The following is a 5,758-nucleotide window of genomic DNA, read 5'->3' as shown; positions in this document are numbered from 1 at the left end:
CACATGCCCTAGACTGGAATCGAACCCGGGACCCTTCAGTCCGCAGGCCGACGCTCTATCCACTGAGCCAAACCGGTCTTGGCTAGACTTTATTTTTTTAGAGCAGTTTAGGTTCACAGCAAAATTGAGTGGAAGGCACAGCGATTTCCCATATACTCCCCCACCCTACTCCCCACACACGCCCTCCTCCATGTTCAACGTCCCCCATCACAGGGGTACATTCACAACAGAATCAATGCATCATTGTCGTCCAAAATCTATAGTTTACATTAGGGTTCACTTTTGGTGTTGTATATGTTATGGGTTGGAACAAATGTGTAATGACATGTATCCACCATTATAATGTCATACAGAGCAGTTTACTGCACTAAGAATCCTCTGTACTCTACCTATTCCTCTCCCCCTTTACCCAAACCCCTGACAACCACTTATCTTCATACTGTGAGGTCAGTTTTTAATGGGGGAGTGGGGAAGGGAATGGAAACTAGAATAACAATCAATGTGAACTATAACTAAAAATGATGATAATTTAAAAATGCTAAGGCAAGGAAAAAAGCAAACAAAAAGCACAGAACATGATGAAATTTAGCACCTGAGGCAGACGGGGTGTTGTTCATGTGGGAACTGAAGAACTAATGAGAAACTAACAACTTTTTAAATGTGTTAGAGAGGCACCTCTTTCTGCCGCACCCTTCCGCACACTTTTGTGAAAACTCAGCTCAGTAGATTTCAAACATTTTTAACAGTGGAAACCTATCTTGCAATAAAAGCTTTCACTTATATACACAATACCTTAAGTAATTTATATACATTTATATTAGAAAATTTCGACATTTTAATGAAAGTTACCGTGTTATATACACCTTAGCATCTACCTCAACTGGCAGCATGCAATCTATTTTTATTTCGTTTAATGGATTGAGAAAAATTCAATTTGCAATAATAAATATTCACAAATGGTTCTTTAAAATAACTCACATTACAGTCTACTCCCATTAAAAGGAATGAGAAGTTTTGAAGGGCATGAACAACTTGCTTGCATTCTTTAGGACCAATATGAAAGTTTGACACACACCTAAAATGTACATCAGCATTAACATCATTTGTATAAAAATATTAGCAAAATATGACGCAGTTATATGTTCAATTGTTTTTATCCAAATGAGTATTGGTGCCTGAGGAAAGCATTCACCAAAAAGCATTCCTGAGTCTTGCCAGGAACATGATCACGTAAGCATTAATGGAGTATACTTTTAGTTGTGCACATTTATAGGCTTGAAGCTCTAAATCTTTCTCAATCAAGGGCACGTCTGTACAAGCAGTCTGTGAACAGAGCCAGGGAAAACTCTGGAAAAGAAGTCTATTGGAGAGGATAGCCGTGTCAGGTGTTAAAAGTAGTTGAAACTGTTTGTGTGCTGGCATAGATAGATACCCAATGAATGGGATACAGGGCACAGAAATAGACCCAAATACATTACAACATATGAATGTGATAAAGTTGAGTGCTTCAGTATTAAAAAAAATGGATTTGCCATATCTAGGGAAAAAGCCACTTAAAAAGCTGCATCTCTCTCTCCCTACGTCAGAATACAGTGCTGGTGCATTGATGTGCTAGAGCTGGTGCGAGCCAGCTGGCAAGAGCCAACTGTGCACATCCTTTCCTAGCTAGCTCTGTGTTTAGTGAAGCCACATTGGCAGCTTGCAATTGGACATGGTGGGAGTGATTACACTTCAGAAATGGGCAAATGCCGCAAATCAGGGCTTTTGTTTCTGTTTTTGAGAGCCAATCTTCCAGTCACCACTGCTGGTCAGAAAAAATACATAAGAAATGAACCAGGAGATATTATGAGAGTTTTTCTTTTAATAATTTTAGAGGTGGTACAGAGAGCTTCTTATAGAATCCAACATAATCTTAAAATTCAGTTTTCTACAAAAGGTAAAAATTTTCTACTCTGAAAAAAATCATAAATAATAATAAAATAAAAATTTTAAAATGGTTAAACACATGTACATATTTTTCAGAGCTATTTTTTCTTATATAATAACTTCTAACAAATTAAAAGGGAAAAGGGAAGCAATTTAGTGTAAAGTTGAGTAAAAGATATTAATTGATAGAAATACACATATTACTGGCCAGTAAATAGATGGGGAAAAATGCTCAACCTCATGCATAAAGAAGAAATCCAAATTGAAAAAGAAATATTTTTAAACCTATAAAATAGCAAAAATTTGGAGTGAGTTACAAAGTTGAGGTGGATGTAGGGAAGCTCATTCATTTACTGTGGGACATTGTTAAATTAAATTTGGCATTATTAAGTGAAATTTAAAATTAATACTCTTTTCAGTTCAGGAACTTGTTTTATAGACTTTCATAATCTCACAAAAGTGAGCAGACATGGGTGATTATTGTGGCATTATTTGTAGAAGTTATCAATTGCTGCTTAAGAAATTACCCCAAACTTAAAACTTTAAAGTCATAATAAAGCTTATTATTTCATGCAGTTTCTGTGTTTCAAGGAGTTAGAAAACAGCTTAGCTGAGTGGGTGTGTCCTGAAGCTGCAGTCAAGGTTGTTGGCAGAGGCTGCAGTTGTTTGAAGATCTGACTGGGGCTGAAGTTCCAGTCCCAATGTGACTCACTCAAGTGACAAGTTCCTTATTTCACAAACTTCTCACTCAAATACACTGTTGTGTCCCCATGACATGGTAATTGGCTTCCACCAGAGTGAGTGATCCCAGGGAGAGCAAGGCAGAGACCACTGGTTTTATGACCTAGTCCTGGAATATTGTCACAATATTGTCATTTACACAGGTCAGAGCAATGCACAGAGAGAAGGGAATATACAAGGGCATGAATGCCAGGAGAGGCGACTCACTGGAGGCCATCTTTTGAGGCTAGTTACCACAGTTCAGGATAACCACCACAAAAATATCAATAATCATTGCTAAGGTACTGGTTAAATAAAAGTTTTAACTTACTGAAATGCGATAGAACCATTGAAAAGAAGGAAGCAACCTATATGTGCTGTTATGGGAAAATTCCCCAAATACACAATAAAGTATGTGAAACACACATTTATATGTTTATAAGAAGATTTCCTTGCCGAAACCGGTGTGGCTCAGTGGATAGAGCGTCGGCTTGCGGACTGGGGGGTCCCAGGTTCGATTCCGGTCAAGGGCATGTACCTGGTTGCAGGCACATCCCCAGTGGGAGGTGTGCAGGAGGCAGCTGATTGATGTTTCTCTCTCATCGATGTTTCTAACTATCTCTCTCCCTTCCTCTCTGTAAAAAATCAATAAAATATATTTTTTAAAAAAGATTTCCTTGGTTTTCTTATAAAAGTAGTTATAGATGCATAGTTATATATATATGAGCATGAAATTTCTGCAACAATGTATAAAAATCTATCAAATGGGCAATGGAATTGGGGTGATAGTGGTTAGGTATATATAAATTATGTTCTATACCTATACTAGTAATGTTTGAAAAAGTGTTAGTATGAACATATGTTACATTTATAATTTTAAAAACTAGTTTAAAATATGCTCCACAGATATTTACAGGACAGTCAGCCCAAGAGGGTATCATTTTAGCCAAGCTCAGACAAATTTCCTCTTATTCAGGGGAACTGAGTGGTAAGCAGGAGAAACATAAGATAGTTTTCTGAATTGAGGAACAAGTGCTACCAGGTCTCTATAATCTCCAGGTTTCCAGCCTCAGCAAAGCTGGATTAACATAAAACAAGCATTACCCCCAAAGTAGAAATCTGTTGTGATGTGTTTCTTCCTATTCTGAGGCCATGGGATTCTTTGGAGAGTCTGATAGCTGGGACTGTGCAGGAATGGCAGGGTTTGCAGAGAGCAGCAGTCACACGGGGTCACAGAGCCATGGAAAGCCTCTCAGCACTGGTGTTAGTGGAGCTCCAGTGGCTCCCTGCACCAGGAGGGCTGCGGCATGTGAACACCTGTCTTAGAAGATATTCAGGCACTGCAGCTGCTGAAGTTGAGTCATCAGACTTGATGGATTATCTTGAAGAAGATGTGGGTCCAGGAAAGCGCATGCTTAGTTTATCACAAGGCCAGATTTGGGGTTTAAACCCTTGGAAGAAGTCCTTCACTGGGTTAAGGAAGAAGATAACTGAGAACTATCTGCAGTTAGAATAGAATCACAGAGCTTTAAGGAAGCTTTATCAAAATGCCAATAATGCAATGATAATTTTAAAGAGACAACCAATATTTATTGAGTGTGATTTATTCATTTACTAATTATCTATTTTAGAGATTAAAAAGCTGAGAATTAGAAAAGCTAAGCAATCTTCCCAAGGATATTACATCCTCTTATTTTTTTTTAATTTCAGTTTTCACAACTACCAGTAATTTAAAAATGTATTTACAAAAATAAGATTTGAAACAAATGACAAGTGCTGGAGAGGATGCGGAGAAAAAGGAACCCTCCTTCACTGCTGGTGGGAATGCAGACTGGTGCAGCCATTGTGAAAAACAGTATGGTGTTTCCTCAAAAATTTAAAAATGGAACTGCCATTTGACCCAGTAATACCGCTTCTAAGAATATTTCCCAAGAAAACAAACACTAATCAGAAAGGATATATGCACCCCTATGTTCATAGCAGCACAATTTACAATAGCTAAGATTTGGAAACAGCTTAAATGCCCATCAACAGATGAGTGGATTAGAAAACTGTGGTACATCTACACAATTGAATACTACACTGCTATAAAACAGAAGGAATACTTACCATTTGCAGAAGCATGGATGGAACTGGAGAGCATTATGCTAAATGAAATAAGCCAGGCAGTGAAAGAAAAACACCACATGATCCCAAATTAAACAATAAAATAAAATTAAAAAAATAAAAAGTAAATTAAAAAATAAGATTTGAATCAAACATTTTAATGGCTCCTGAAGCACTTCTGCCTAGGAGATCAGAAAAGTACTGCTTTACTGACCCACCACTAGCACCAATGTGTGGAATTTACAGACGGGTAAATTTTCATTCCATACACAGCAGAAGTTCTGATCCTGAAATGAAATTTCCTGAGTGGTGTTAAGTTCCCCATCACTGGAAATGTTCAAACAGAATCACAATGACCACCTGTTAGGTATATTGCCATTGCTGCCTTGCTCTCTCTGGGATCACTCACTCTGGTGGAAGCCAGGGTCCGTGTCATGGGGACACAACAGTGTACTTGAGTAAGGGGTCTGTGAGGTAAGAAACTTGTCAGTCACTTGAATGAGTCAAGTTGGAACTGGATCTTCAGCCCCAGTCAGATCTTCAAACAACTGCAGCCTCTGTTGACAATATATTGAGCAGGATACATTTGGGTTTCTTTCCAAATCTAAGTTCTTATGTTCTTATTAGAATAGAGGTTTCATTTTCTTATTCTTCAGGTCGAACTGAGTTGAAGCCTTTGAATGCAGAAGGCTGGACTAAGTATACTTGCCAGCATTGTGGGGGTTTAAGAATAATAACAATAATAAAAATAAACACTTTAAAAGCACTTAATATTTGCTTGGAACTTTTTAAAGTGCTTTACATATATTAATATAGGTAATCCTTTCTACCATCCTACTGAGGTGTTCTAATACAGGATTCTAACCTCTAAATCTGGTCAAGTCCATGATTTTCCATATCTGTGATATTTATGCTCCATGAAGTCCAACAGTTGCAGTTATATGACACTGCAAGTGAAGAAAGGTTTAGCTAAAACACTGCAGATAAATAAATAAACTGACAACAG

This window comes from Myotis davidii, unplaced genomic scaffold (genome assembly GCF_000327345.1).
Source record: "Myotis davidii unplaced genomic scaffold, ASM32734v1 scaffold1144, whole genome shotgun sequence".
NCBI lineage: Eukaryota > Metazoa > Chordata > Mammalia > Chiroptera > Vespertilionidae > Myotis > Myotis davidii.
Note: the sequence above shows the minus strand (reverse complement) of the source record.